Source organism: Anolis sagrei, chromosome 3 (assembly GCF_037176765.1).
Source record: "Anolis sagrei isolate rAnoSag1 chromosome 3, rAnoSag1.mat, whole genome shotgun sequence".
NCBI lineage: Eukaryota > Metazoa > Chordata > Lepidosauria > Squamata > Dactyloidae > Anolis > Anolis sagrei.
The window spans coordinates 184,952,038-184,967,902 of record NC_090023.1 but is presented as its reverse complement, the minus strand read 5'-3'; the positions used below and the strand labels follow the sequence as shown (position 1 = coordinate 184,967,902).

General features: G+C 41.9%; 1 protein-coding gene across 6 annotated transcripts in view; it reads right to left on the bottom strand.

Annotated features, from left to right (window-relative positions):
• PCGF5 (polycomb group ring finger 5) overlaps nt 1-15,506 on the bottom strand; it is a 48,475-nt gene extending 32,969 nt beyond the window's left edge. For 2 of the 6 annotated variants that reach the window (XM_060768746.2, XM_060768747.2), the window contains exon 1: nt 15,319-15,506. The gene's annotated coding sequence lies outside the window, so the exon portion shown is untranslated. Of the gene's footprint in view, nt 1-14,482; nt 14,620-14,705; nt 14,773-15,210; nt 15,295-15,318 lie in introns of those variants that run through there. The other 4 variants (XM_060768744.2, XM_067465728.1, XM_060768745.2 and 1 more) reach the window with 4 other exon arrangements.
• Between the last annotated feature and the right edge of the window lie 359 nt (nt 15,507-15,865).

Here is a 15,865-nt window from a genome sequence, read left to right as displayed (position 1 = left end):
CTGTGCCTTCCCAACAGGTCACTTCAGCTAAGAATGACAACCAGAAGTAACTTACTGTTTTGTTTTTGTGGTGGGCGAATAGGTAGATGTAAGAGCAAACTATTACTCCAAGACAAAATCGCTTGCTCTTTCCTCCAGATTTTGCGTGATTTAGAGGCAAAAAAATATGGAAGTACATGGACTTTAGGGAATCTTGAAAAAGTCTTTAGACCACAGTTCCCATACCTGTTCTGCACCTCCCTTTGCCTGAAACTCTGTCTCACTTTACCCAAGGAAGTTCATTAAAGTTGAACTTTGATGTGCTTTGCACTGGAACACCTGTGGTTCATTCTACTGTTTTACACTTAGATGATTGTTCCCATAGATTTTCTGTGGTCAGACCTTCAGAACAATGGCTTCCCATAGCTCAAGGGAAAAGGTATGGATGAAAGCAGAGAGAGAGAGAACAGAGAAAAAGAAAGGGTTGGGGCTTTTGAAGAAAAGTTAATTATTAGTGGTTGTATGAGTCTGTGTTCTCAAGATCATTCCTTCTGCTTTCACCTTGTGAGGCATAATTTATAAAAAAAATACCAGTACTTCTTTGGGGAGGGTGCAGCAAAACATAGGTATAATTATTAATGTTGAGCTCTCAAAGACACCTCATCACAATTAATTAAAAAAGTAACAAGGCTAGAGGGGACCCTTGGGTCTTTTCAATAGTTAAGTGTCGAAAAGACTGTGCTTTTCAGAAATGATGACAACCTGGATAACTAATGGTGACAGCCTAAACATCTTAAAATGAATATATCATAATATCTTGGTCATTTTTGAAACTGTTGGGTCTTTAGGATACTATAGTTTCTGGAATTCGCAGAACTGTGCAGAAAAATGTGCAGTTTCATACAAAACAGTTTCTGCATTACGGTAGAAAGATGAATGCACAAACAGTCCCCAGAGCCTTGAGAAAACTGATCCCAAAGTAGCAACAGTGTTGTCTAGCACTGTTAAGTTTTGTTTTCTCCATCAGGGACTAAGCACACTACTGCTTCAGCATTTGAGCTGCGTTCCAAATAGCAAATGCAAAATAAGGAGCATGCCATGGGCTATAGCTTCTCACTAGCGTTCAAGGTGGCCCATTTTCTATGGGATATTCCCATATGTGCAGGCATGAAGTCTAGCCCCAAATTGGGGGCATCTGGAGCATTTCAAATCCTGTATTGATTAAATGTGAGTGAGTACAAGTTGCACTTTTGATGGACTTTATTATGGAGTAAAGTGACCTAATTGGGGTTCTGCATGCTGGGATCTACAAGTAGTTTGGTGCTGCTCTTCTCCCTGCCCCCTCCCCACTAGCAAGCAAGGAAGTGCAACCCAAAAGTATGCCTACTTTCTCCTCTCTCAGTACCAATAGAGCCAAGGGTGGGAAGAAATGGTGCCAGCTGCACTTACAAGAGAAGTATCCCAGACCGAGGCCATTTACCGCAGGACTAATACTCTTGGGTCATTCTGTTGTGAGTGTTTTGTGCTCACGTTTCACAAAAATCGACACCAGATCTACTGCACAGCATTTAGCATGTAGCAAAATGGTTTCAGATAGGGTCCATGTACTATGAGTACAACTGGCACAAGTTTTTTTCTATTCTCAACTAAGATAGGTACGTATGGCAGGCCTATAAAAGATTCATCTGATCAGAGGAACATCTCTCTTGAGATTTCTGGGCTCAAATGCAATGATAACTTTAAGACGACTGGGCAAAGAAGGCTGGCCCACATGAGAGATATAAGTCATAAAATCTTGGCAGCTCTATTGCCTACATAATGACCCACTTTATGCTACTGAATGGTTTGTACATCCTTAGGCATAAACAGACAGCCCCCAAGTTATGAAAATATAGGTTCTGTAGGCTTGTTCTTAAGATGAATTTGTATGTAAGTCGGAACAGGTACATTTTTAGGTGTAGCTCCTGTGGTGTTTGTTTTGCTGTCTGCCTGTTCAGAAGATTTCACCACACTTTCTGTCCCTGTGACAATTGGATTTTCAAAAAATTGGCTTGTTGTGGAAACCAGGATTGGTGGGAAAGTGTCAGTAGAGACACCTTTTCCCCATGATAACTCTTTCAGGAGTGAATTTCCCTTCCTAGGGGTAGATTTCTCTCACTTCCTGTCATCTCACCCCTGTTCTTAATTAGGAGTCATATGCAAGTCAAGTATTTGTAACGTGGGGGCTGTCTGTACTTTCAAAGTTGAAACAACCTCTGATATAAGATTGAAGGGTCAACCAGCTGACGGAGACTCTTTACTTCAACAGGTGAGGATGCAATAATACTTTGATACTTTTCATATGGTGGGAGGCTTATCCAGTACAAGGACATTCTTTGACCAAGTCTAGTCCTGCCCAAAGTAAAAATGCTACAGACTACCTGTGTATTGGTGTATGTTTCTGTTTTTGTTTTTAATGTTGATACGGTCAGTGGATTAATCAATAAACTTTGCTTGCTACAGACACCCCCTCCCCCCACAGAATGATTTTCATAACTTTGACGGCTCACCAGCCAAAAGCAGTTAGAGTATCTGTTACAGGATGAAAAATATTGCTGAGTTCTTCCACCTTAGTGAATATATATGCATATAAACACACATCTCCTGCCTTTGATTCTTGAAACTCAGACATCCCTTCAAGCTGCCATTATTCAGACTAGTCAATTGGGCCAGCAGATAATATTAAGTTAAATGTCTAAAAATTAAAAAGAACTAAGATATTCTTTGTGTCAGTCTGACACTGATAGCAGTGGAATGAGTAAATGATTGTGTGGGGCAAATGCATGCAAGGCACAGAAGAAATTATGTCACCTAAGTTAGGTTGAGTACACCAAATCATACTTAAGTAATTTTACCATCAGAAATAATGTCACCTCCCATTGCATGTACAAAGATTGGCTGGACTGGAAGCATAGGTAATGGGACATTGTCCACTATGCCTTGAAAGCAGCAATCTAGCTTTGAGAATATTGTCTGCACTGGATATGAATCTGCAACAATAAACTAGCTGTAACAATCTACTTGCACAATGTGGTTAAATCAGGGAAATCGTGAATGTTCTGCACAAATCTCTGCTACAGTATTCACTAAATATAACAACGCAAAGCTAAACAGAAATTGCAGTTTGAAAAATTGGTTTGGCTTTAGATTAAAATACATCGTAACAAAATTCACACTATAGCACCTTGGGCATGTTGTTAGATTATATCTCAACTTCAGTTCTCCTAATGCTACACAATCTTACTGAAACCCTTGTTTCATGTTGTTTACACTTGTTTTAAACTCCCTTTTCAATCTGTTTCTTATGTACAGTATTAAGAAATGAGAAGTTGGTACATAACAGTGCAATTAAGATTTTGTCTTGCACCTGATAGAGCAAGTTTATAATTTTAGCTCATTAGACAATGTGCTGTTCTTTTAATTTAAATATGCCATGAATTAAACATATCAGCACCCTTGTCTTTCTGAATTGCAATGTGATTTTTTAAAAAGAAAATGAATGGAGAAAAGGAAGAGAGAAGTCTAAAAACAACAACAAAAGGTTCACTTCCAATGAGTTTTTTAATGTGACTTTTCCTACAGCAAGGAAAGTGAATTTACGCTGTTAAAATAATTGCTTTCCACCTGTGCGTCCCTTAAGCCACCTGTGTGTCCATGGCTCCATGTTTTGACAGCCTGAACAGCTGATTAGCTGTTTTGGGCTTTTAAAAAGCACACATGCGTTGGAGCAGTCCACACAGGGGGAAGGAAAGTACGGGTTCTGATTGACTATAGGGATATACAGTCATGCAAAAGCACACATTTTTCAGGTGAAATCAGGTTTTAAGCGCACCTTTTAAATTTGCGCTTTTCAGCTGTTAACCCAATTCTGCCCGCACTTTGGCTTAGGCCACCCCACATTTAAACACGGTTTTTGGCCATGTGTAGAATGGCCCCCAGTAGTTAACTTGTAAGTTATGCACTAAATATAGGGCCAGGCACCTACTCACATCCCATACAGACAATTATTTTCTATAAGCTTTTAAGAATAATCCATTGTCAGCTATATTCCATACGAAAAGTAATGGATTAATACTAGACCAATATCTTCCTGATATTGATTATTGTACTATACACCACATCAAATAAACTGCATTCTAAATTATGAATATTTTTAAGGTGTTAATTCCTACTCACTTGTTTTGGCTAAATTCACTCGAAGTTCACACTAGAATTAAGTACAATCACTTTTTTTTTTGCTATCTACAAGTTTCTTGCTCCGCACTCCAAAATGTTTTTAGATTCTATCTTTTCTTTTTACAAATGTCTTTCAGTATTAAAATATTTACAGAAGTAACTTATAGACATTCTTCGTCAGAGCACTTGAGTTATAGAGCTGCAAACAGTATGCATCAAACAAATCATATTCTGCCACAACTTCCAAAAATTCAGTGGAGCGAGAAGGAGTATAGTACTCAGAAGTTAACTCAGAAAATTGACCTGAAACTTCATGGTGTCGTACAAGTAGACCTGAAAATGTGTACATCCAATCTTAATGAGGAAGTGGTAAATAATAGTTATTTATAGGTGTTTAGACTTAGGTCCCTGGGGATCTTTTGCAGCAGCTTTATTGCTATCATATTTTGTAGAAGATGGTTCTCTGTGGCAGAAGAGAAGATCCAACTTCCAGATATTTCTATTCGATATACACACAAAGTTTTCATAACCAAAGCAATCAGAATATTGAAGTTACCACTTTACAAGTACACAGCTGTCAGAAAATTGCATCGGATAGAACACATCAGCTCTAGATTATTAAATATGGTTTCCTGTGGGCGAGCAGATGGCAACTACTGGATGGCATATGTTCTGTATCAGAAACTAGAGCTGATGTGGTCTATCCAATACAATTTTCTGAATCAGCACCCGAAATAATCAAACTGAATCTAAAGTTGATGAAAAACTGATTTTTAATCCTTTTAGTACTAATGTTGGAGAGTGTTCCCTGGTCAAATGGTCCCTGGTTAAAAAAAGGTTGGGAACCAATGATTTAGACGTACAACCAAAAGAAGAATGGTTGACGCAATGACCAAGGGAACTAGATGTGAATGATTTTCAGTGTCTCACTTTCTTCAATGTTAGAAATTTAGGGAGTTAAATTTCCCTAAAATTAATTTCAGACAGAATTCTTATAGTAGGAACCCTCTTTTTGGCTGTGTCTGTGTCTATACTCCTGTGCTTTCTTAAGAATTTGCAGTCCAATCAATTTATCTCATAAATTATGGAAAGGTACAAGCCCTGTTTCAAAATGTAAGATAAAGTCTACCTATGCTAAAGGAACAACTATTTCTTCTAATAAAGAAAGTACGTGGGAACAACAGTACTTATTGCCACTTATGAATCATTGTTAGAAGGTTTTTTCCCTTGAGGTATTTCCAGCTACTTGTAGTCAGCACATATGGTGAATGGAGCATGAATCTTTGATCTTTGCATGCATATTTAGATTAGCCTTTCCCCTAATTCATGAGGTGAAATATATTTTTGAAAGAGCACTGGTAGAAACCAACAAGTCATTTGAGTACTCCTTGTGATATTACTGTGGTTTTCAGAATGTAAGTTTAAAGATGATACCTGAAAATACCACTTATTGTAACTTTTGCTAAACTTCCAGTCCTCTCACACAGACACTTGCCAACACTATATTGCATTATTCCTTTCATTCAAACCTATCTGTGGAATTCACCTGCTCTGAGTAGCCTCGTCTAGCCTGCAGAGCTGTCTATTATCTGGTATAAAAAATCAACATCAGATACCCTAGAGCTGTGGTTCTCAACCTGTGGCTCCCCAGATGTTTTGGCCTACAACTCCCAGAAATCCCAGCCACTTTATGAGCTGTTAGGATTTCTGGGAGTTGAAGGCCAAAACGTCTGGGGACCCACAGGTTGAGAACTACTGCCTTAGAGGCACTACATCCCATCTGATCTTGGAAGCTAAGCAGAGTTTATACTGGAATAGATAACAGCAACAAATACCAGGCTATATTTCATAGGAATATCAACTCTGAGCATTTACTGCCTCAGAAAATGGTAGGATGTTCATGGGGTTATCAACTATATCAACAATATAATGGTATAGTGCAATATAGTAATATATATTGATATTGTACTATGCTAATAATGTATTGTATGAAAATATATATTGTAAGCCGCTCTGAGTCCCCTTCGGGGTGAGAAGGGCGGCATATAAGCGCTGCAAATAAATAAATAAATAAATAAATAAACTACATCTCATCTACTTATGTACAATAGGCAAAAACAGTGCATTCTGACTGAGGAGGGGAATTCCCATCCATAAGGACTGGAAGCAGGGAACTCCCATTCATAAGTACCAGAAGGACCAGAGGTCAGGACTGTGTTGCCCAGAAAAGAACCTTGCTGGACATATATGTTGTTGACACCATATCTCCTCCTTCAGTCACTAAGGAGCCCCTGGTAGCGCAGTGGGTTAAAGCTCTGTGCCGGCAGGACTGAAGACCGACAGGTCACAGGTTCGAATCCAAGGAGAGGCGGATGAGCTCCCTCTATCAGATGAGCTCCCTCTATCAGCTCCAGCTCCTCATGCGGAGACATGAGAGAAGCCTCCCACAAGGATGATAAAAACATCAAATTATCCGGGCGTCCCCTGGGCAACGTCCTTGCAGACGGTCAATTCTCTCACAACAGGAGTGACTTGTAGTTTCTCCTGACACGACAAAAAAAAAGTCACTATGCACCAGTGTTAAGTCATTTTACTGTCTCAGATGCTTTTACTACATCTAACAAGTTTCTGCCATGCTACATAGATACCACTGACTGCCTCCTTCTTGACAGGCTGCATCTTTCTGTGTGTCTATGTAACATTTCTTTAAAATGTAAGTCATGCATTTCACCATGCTCCATTTCAGTACAGACTTATATGTTAACACAGCAGGGTCAAGGCTCTGAAGAACAACCAAAACAGACTCTAGCCAAGATTATTGTTTTGGAAACATTTATACTAGCACATAACATAAGCACCAGAGCCTGATCATCAGTTTGTCTCTTTTTTAACCTCCAGCATTAGAGAGGGTGCCTCTACTGCTCTTCCAACATCAAAGCATATGAAGCAGTAATACAAGAAGACACAATATGAGCTACTATTCTAATTGCCACTGGTTTATTGTAGACATTTCATGAAAAGATACATAAACAGCACCAAATTGGTTCAAGCAGACCTCTCTGTTTTAATGGAATCACAAAAAAACTTTATCATAAAAATTTTGAAGTGGTTATTGTCGTTAATTGATTAGTCTGTTATTGTGTTAATTGTTTTTAAATATCTTGCTGTTGTTGCATTGAATTTTTGCTGCTACTGTTGTTAACCGCTGTGAGTCGCCTAAGGGCTGAGAACAACGGTATACAAATAAAGTAAATAAATAAATAAATAAATCATTTTGGGCATGGCAGTCTTGTAAAGGTCTATATCATCTTTTCTTATCTGTTTCTGTATTTAATGTGACAAAAATAAACAGTTTGACACTTTATTCAGATCAGAGGTAGGAGTCATGTGAGCCTTCAGACATTGTTGGACAGCAGGTATCACCAGCCTTAACTAGCATAGCCAATGATGAAGGATGTTGGGTGTTACAGACTCACAACATTGGGAAGGCTGCACAATTTCTTCCTGATTTAGAACATAAAACAAGTGTAAGATAAACAAATAATTGATTGTGCAGCATTATCAATTCCAGTTGACATAATATTCTCAATTCCCACTACAAGGGTTATCATTGATATTTTTCATACTGAAAACACAATATCAGATGACAAATTATTGATAACTACATATAGTTTGCCATTTGCAAATTCATCATTGTAAGCTATCAGACAAACAAAATCTAAAAAGCCATACAATTTTGGGACATCTGCTTTATCTGCTATCGAAAGAACCAACCGAACCAAAAATAATTCTTGGTTACTTGGATTTTAGGCCTGTTTCTGGGATTATTTGGGGTACTGATTCAGCAAATTGCATTGGATAGACTGCATTAGGTCTAGTTTCTTAGATATGGTTATCATGATTTCTATAGGCGAGCAGATTTTATTTATTTCATATCAAAAGCATTGCATAAATTAATATAAAACTGATTAAAATAGGAGTGCGGGAAGCTAAATATATTTTGACCAAAAATGGGCAACAGCAATGGCATTGTCTGTAGCCTTCAACAATTATTCCTCTGTACATGAGGCAAGGCATAGTGGACAAGCATACAGATGCATCGCAAGCACGATTGGTGGGGACGAGAGAGAGGGCCTTTTCGGTGGTGGCCCCTTGACTCTGGAACTCACTTCCTAAGGACATCAGGCATGCCCCAACTCTGGCAGTCTTTAGGAGGAGCTTGAAGACGTGGTTGTTCCAGTGTGCCTTCCCAGAATAATGATCCCATAGCACTTTGTCCTCCAAAGTACTTTATATAGTTTTAGGTCTGCTTGTATGTATCCACAAACCGCCCCATTACTTTTTCGCCCATGTCCAGCATTATTTTTAATTTTAATTACATTTGGCCTACCCATAGATTTTAAAGTGTGTTGTCCTATTGATAATGCTTATGTTATTGTTTTATTGTTTTTTTAAATTGCTTGTATTGTTGTTATTGCTTGTATTGTTGTATTTTGGGCTCGGCCTCATGTAAGCTGCACCGACTTCCCTGGGGAGATGGTAGCGGGGTATAAATAAAGTATTATTATTATTATTATTATTATTATTATTATTATTATTAGATGCGGAGTTGTCTGTTCTGCTCCACAGTCACACAAGGTGTGGGATTCATTTAGGTAGTGCCATTTTGCCAGGTTGTCTTTTGATCTGTCCACTCTGCTTCTGAGTCTGTTCAGGGACTTCCAAGTTGCCCCTGGAGGAAGACCCTCATTGGGGGTGGGGGTAGCATCCAGTTGGGATTTCCTGGTCTAGCTGCCCAGAGCTGTTGCTGAAGGGATGCCAAGAGGAGTGGTAGTTCTCATAAAGCTTTTCCTTGATTTGAGTCTACTGGGAGGAGGCTGGTAGCCATGTAGTGGGTGGCTTTCACAGGGTTCAACCGTATTTGTCTCACATTTAGCAGCAACTTCCTGTCGCACATCAGGGGGGCAATGCCAGCTAGCTTGTAGAGTTTATCAACAGGTGTAGGTTTAAGACATCCTGTGATTATTCTGCATGTTTCGTTCAATGTTATGTTCACCTGCTTTGCGTGGGCAGACCTATGCCAAACAGGGCAGGCATACTCGGCAGTTGAGTAAGACAAGGCTAGGGCTGATGTTCTTATTAATTTTGCTGCCAGTAAATTTCTGCAGGATGTTATTGTGTGCAGCTACATTGTGTTTGGTGTTCAAGCAGTGTTTCCTATATGCTAGTGTTCGATCTAAGGTAACACCGAGATATTTAGGATGGAAACAATGTTAAAGCTCTTGACCTTCCCAGGTGACTTTCAATTTTCTGTTGGCTTCACAGTTGCGAGCAGATGAAGATTGGTATACTGCATATGTTCTGTATCTCAAAAACTAGATCTGACAGGGGGAAACTGGTGCCATGTTTGGAATTGGCAAGTCAAATAAACTCAGAAACAGGTCTAACCTCTGAGGCATCAAAATATGTGTTGGTCATTTGACAGATAACCTGGTTACTTCTGTTAGTGTCTTTGAAAACCATGAAACTAGGTTGGATTTTCCAGGCTATATCTATATTACATTATGTACAGTATGCAATGTGTTCACCCCTGATTGATTTATACTTGAATCAAGATGAGTCATTTGGGATTTTGCAGGATTTATCGCCATTCTGTTCCTCTTAACAGGAATGCTAATATTCTTCAAGTCTCAATAAAAACATGTCTTATTCTATGGACACTTTAAATATTGGAACACAACTGAAATTAAGTCTAAATTGTAATTACATCAGGGGTAAATATAAGCAGGGATGGGATCCAACTCTCATGGCCATGATACAAATTATTAACCCATGAAGCTTTCCTTCTCACTGGTGCTGCCTGACCAACAAACCCAGTCTAAATCGTTGGTGGGAAATCTGTAGATTTCCAGATCTTTTTGAACTACAATCCACAAGTGTTTTACTATTGTTTAATCATAGTTGTGGTTCAGTCACAATCATAGGGCTCTAGAGTTACATTTCAACTGGCCCACCTCCTCTGGCTAGGCCTAATTAGAGTTCACCCCATTCTTCTATGTATACTTCCTGTGCTACCTTAAAATGGTATCTGGACCTGTTCTTCTGGTTTTGTGCCTTTGTATTATTCCCTGGATAATTGAGTTACAAGAGCAAGTGATACTTTGATTTGACTCATTCCACCGATTCAGTAAGGACCTTTAACGGAAAAAAAAAGCATTTTATAATGGGAATGAGAGCTTGGTTGGTTTTCATTTTCTGTTTTGAGCAGCTGGAACATGTAGCTATGTATGAATATATGTCAGCAGTAGCCTGAAGTCTGCAGAATAGACACAAATACCTACTATTTCTTTCAGTGTTTCTTTCTCTTTCTTGCAGTTTGCTTTTAGGACACAGCGAACACAGGATGTCACAGCATAAGCAACAGTTGATATATCAATATGCAAGTCAAAAGAAGCAACAAGCTGATGTCCAGTTTCTGTTTTCCTACTTGGAAACTAGTCCCTTTTTATAATTCAAGTCTCTCTTTGCCTAATACAGGTCTCCTAGAGAGTGGCATTCCCCATATGACTTTAAACGACTCATGAATTTGGCAACCAACTATTCCTCCTCAGTCTAGGACAGTGGTTCTCAACCTGTGGGTCCCCAGGTGTTTTGGCCTACAACTCCCAGAAATCCCAGCCATGTTAGGATTTCTGGGAGTTGAAGACCAAAAAATCTGGGTACCCACGGGTTGAGAACCACTGGTCTAGTGCTTTCTAAAGGATACAGATTACATTACGTTTTATTTTTGAGCATGAAGCATCCAAACAACTACAGGGAACCGTGCAGCACATTAAAAATGGGCAGGTAGAATATAGCAAATCAACACTAAACATAGATTTGTGCAAAGAGAATGGGCTAGCCCAAGCAACATGAGAGGGGCTTTTCACATAGTTAAAACTATGTAACAGAAACTCGTGTAATATATGGGTCTATTGTGTACAATTTAAATCACTATACATAAAAAGGATATTATATAGAACTAGAAAAGGTTCAGGAAAGGGTAATAAAGTTATCAAAGGGCTGAAACAACTCTCCAATAAAAAGTTTACAATGTTCTAAAACATTTAATTTATAGAGAGACATGACAGAGGTACATAGAATTTTGCAAGGTTAGGAGCAAGCACATAATACTAAAATCTGAGGCCATCCACTGACGGTGAATAGTGGGAGAGTTGGCATAGCTGAAAGGTTGCACTTCTTTACATGGCTCATAATCAAATTGTGGTGTTTACTACAGAAAATATAGTTAAGACTGGGAGGTGCTGTACCCCTCTAACCCCAGAAAATGTGGGAGGTTGACCGTTATTCCAAAATCTGGGAGAAAATTGAAATCCAAACTACTTCTGATGCCAAAAAAAAAAATTAAAATCAAATAAAGGATATTCAACCTGTAGCAGTAAAGTACCATCAAGACTAACAACCCTATAGTCCAATGTCTGAAGGCCCAGACAAGAACTGGAAGGGTACTGCAGCATGAGTCTACTTTCATTATTCTTCAGTCCTGGGCTGGAAACTGCAATCGATACCTCTGACAACCTCTGTGGCCCCTCCTACACAGCTGAATAAAATCCTACATTATCTGCTTTGAACTGGAATATATGGTAGTGTGGACCCAGATAACCCAGTTCAAAGCAGATATTGTGGGATTCTCTGCCTTGATATTCTGGGATATACAGCTGTGTGGAAGGGTCCTGAGTGAGCATGTGAGAAAGAGATGGGGGAAGAGAGATATAGAGAGCAGGGGAGAGCAAGAGAGAGACGAGAGAGAAGAGAAAGATAGAGAAATTGAAAGAGAGAAAAGAGAGGGAGGAGAGAGGGAGAGAGAGAGAGAGCTGGGAGAGGGGTAGGGAGAAAGGGAGAGAATGGAATAGGTGCAAGAGACAGAGAATAAAAGAGAGATGAGGAGAGAAAGAGGGGGAGAGAAAAGAGAGATGAAGAAAGGAGGCAGAGAGGAAAGAGAGAAAGAAAAGGCGAGTGAAAGAAAAGAGAGCAAAAGGGAAGAAGGTGGAGGGGAGGGGAAAAGAGAGATAAGGAAAGAGAGGAGGAAGGAGGGAGAAAGGAGAGAGGGAGAGAGAAAAAGAAAGAAAAGAGAGGGAGGGAAAGAAAGGAGGGAGAAAGAGATAGAGAAAGTGGGAGGAGGGGGAGAGAGAAAGAAGAGAAAGAGAAAAAGAGAGGGGAGGGAGAGAGAAAAAGAGACTAAGGCTCCTTCCACACAGCTGACTAAAATCCCATATTGTCTGTTTTGAACTGGAATATATGGTAGTATGGACTCAGATAACCCAGTTCAAAGAAGGTATTGTGGGTTATTCTGCCTTGATATTCTGGGTTATGTGGCTGTGTGCAGGCCCGTAGCCAGGATTTCGTTTCGGGGGGGGCTAAAAAATTTTCAGGGGGGGTTTTGGGGGGGGGCTGAGTTTCGGGGGGGGGGGGGGCTGAGTCTGAGTGAAAGAGGGTCTAGCCTAGCAAACCTTTTGTATCATTACCCCAATACCCCCATACATATGGGATATATTGAGTATGGTGATCAAATCATGATATTAATAAACATAACAGTTTAAATAATGCACCAGTAAGGCCTTTTCGCGAACCACCATGAGAATTTCGGGGGGGGCTGAAGCCCCCCGAGCCCCCCCCCCCCCTGGCTACATGCCTGGCTGTGTGGAAGGGCTGAGAAGGAGAGAGGGAGAAGAGGAGGGAGAGAAAAAGAAAGAGAGGGCGAGGAAGGGAGAGAGAGAAAGAAGGAGAGAGAAATAAAGAAGGGAGAAAAAAAAGGGGGGAGAAAGGGAGAAAGAGGGGAAGAGGAAGAGAGAGGGGGGAGAGAAAGTGAAAGAGGAAGAAAAAGAAAGAGGGAGAGAAAGAGAGAGGAAGGAAGGGGGAGTGAGAGGAAAGAGAAACAAAAGAGGGGAGAAAGAGGAGAAAAAGAGAGAAAGAGGGGGAGAGGAAGAGAAAAAGAGAAAGAGGGGAGAGAAAAAGTAGGGGGAGAAAAAGGGAGAAAGAGAGGAGAGGAAGGAAGGAAGAGAAAGTGAAAGAGGAAGAAAAAGATAGGAGGAGAGAGAGGGTGAGGAAGGAAGGGAGAGAGAAAGAAAAGAGAGAAATAAAAGAGAGGGGAGAAAGAGGAGAAAAAGAGAAAGAGAGGGGGAGAGGACCGGAGAGAGATAGAAAAAGAGGCAGAGGGAAATAAAGGAGAGGGGAGAAAAAGGGGGAGAAAGGGGGAGAGGAAGGAAGGGAGAGAAAGTGAAAGAGAAAGAAAAAGAAAGGGGGAGAGGATGGAAGGCAGAAAGAGAGAGATAAAAGAGAGGGGAGAGAGATAGAGGAGGAGAAAGGAGAGAGAAAAAGAGGGGGAGAGGAAGAGAGAGAAAAATAAAGAGGGGGAGGGAAATAAAGGAGAGGGGGAGAAAAAAGAAGGAGGAGAAAAAGGGAGAAAGTGGGGGAGAAGAAGAGAGAGTGTAGAGAGGAAGGAAGGGAAAGAAAGTGAAAGAGGAAGAAAAAGAAAGGGGGGAGCAAAGGGGGAGAGGATGGAAGGCGGAAAGAGAGAGATAAAAGAGAAGGGAGGGAAAAGAGAGGGGGAGAAAAAGAGAACGAGAGGAGGGGAGGAAGTAAGGGAGAGAGAGAAAGAGGGAGAGAGAAATAAAGGAGAGGGGGAGAGAAAGAGAGGGGGAAGAGGAGGGTTGTGAGGGAAAGAGAAAGAGGGAGAGAAAAGGGGGGAAGAGGAAGTAAGAGAGGGAGAAAAAGAGAAAGAGGGACAGAGAAATAAAGGAGAGGGTGAGAGAAAAAGAGGGTGATAAAAAAGAGAAGCGGAGAAAAAGAGGGAATGAAGTAAGGGAGAGAGAAATAAAGGAGAGGTTGAGAGAAAGAAGGGGAGAAAGGAGGAGAGGAAGAGAGAAGGAAGAGTGGAAGGAATGGAGAGAAAGTGAAAGAGGAAGAAAAAGAAAGGGGGAGAGAAAGAGAGGGGAGAGAGGAAGGAAGGGAGAGAGAGAGAGAGAGAGAGAAATAATATAGAGAGGAGAGAAAGAGGAGGAGAAAAAGAGAGAGGGGGAGAGAAAGAGAGGGGGGAAGAGGAAGGAAGCGAGAGAAAAAGAGGGAGAGAGAAATAAAAGAGGGGGAGAAAAAAGAGTAGAGAGAGGGAGGGAGTGGAAGAGAGAGAAAGAGAAAAAGAGAGATGGGGAAAGAGAGAAAGAGAAGGGGGGGGGGAGGAAGGGAGGGGAGGAGGGAAGAGAGAGATTGGCGGGCGAGGGAGGTGAGTCACCATTCCGTGGAACTGATGATTCATCCATTCAGTCATCCTCTCCGGGCCACAGGCAGAAGCAAAACACACGTGGGTTGTTGTAATCCACGGACCCATGTCCACCACAGAGCCGCTCGCCCGGCCGGATTCGAGTTCCCTTGAATATGGACTGGAAAGCGAGGCAAGCAAGGGGTGATGCGGTCCAGATCAAAAAAAAAGGGCAGCCTGGAAGGGGATGCCTCACCCTGAAGCCGCAACGCAGCTCCCTTCTTTCCTTCCTTGAACACAAAACACCCGGCCGAGCCAGCCTGCCTCCTTCCTCTCCTCCCTCCTCCTCCTCCTCCTCCTCCAGTGACAGCTTATATAAGAATGATCCCGGCTAATCAAAAGCGGAAGCCCGGGGCCGCCTTTTGGACTGAGAGCCGAAGAAGGGCCCCGATCCGACTCCCTTCCAGGCTGCAAACCTTTCCTGTTCGCTTCTGACAAGGCAAAAAAATAAAAAAAAAAGGAGGGGGGTGACAACAACAACAACACCAGATCTAGAAACAAGCTACCAAGTGAGGAAGATAGGGAGCCGCAGAAGTGTCGCTTCCAGCCTTCCAAAGTCGCATTTATGTTCCATTTCTCTCTCTCCCAGACTAGAACAGAAATGCCTGCCCTCAGCTTCCTTCAAATAAGCAACCAGGAAAGGTGGGTTAACTCTGAGGAGAAAGTTAACTCCTCTCGCTCTGAGGGCCGCTCACACTCACCAGGCTCGAGCTCCCCACATTCAGCAAGTTGCCACAGCCTTCCCTTTCCTCACGCAACTTTCCTCCGCGTTTGGGATGAAGGGGAGGGAGAGGGGGGGGGGGGCTTACCTTCTTTTCTCGCCTCCAAAAAAAGAGAGAGAGAGCTTCTGCTGGACCTGAATGAGGCGGTGCTTCAGCTGACAGGAGAGGGAGGAGGGAGACTGTCAGAGGATGCTGAGGAGGAGGAGGAGGCGGGGAGAGCGCGCGCGCGAGACTTTCCCAGGGCGGCTTGTTTACGCCTCGCTTTGCCCTGCTTCCCCTGCACGCGCAGCCGGCGCGCGCTGATTGGACGCAAACTGGGGCACAGCCTCTCGCGCCTTCGCTTGACAGGCAGGCTGCAAGGGAAAGAGGAGGGGGAAGGGACGTACACGCAGAGCTCGTGCTGCTGGGGCTTGTGTCAAGTTTGCAAAGTACGAGTTCTGCTTTCAACTAACGAGCTTCTTTCGTCCCCTTCCCCGTTTCAATTCTTCGTGTTGCTCTCTTCCTGGTGCTCTGGCTGGGCATTCATGCCTACTAGAGGTTCGCGCATGCTCAGCAAGGTCCGGTGAAGTCACAGGGAAGCTGCTGCTTCTGCCCTCACTCCACTTAGAGCTGCCCTGCAGAACTGAGGGAATTC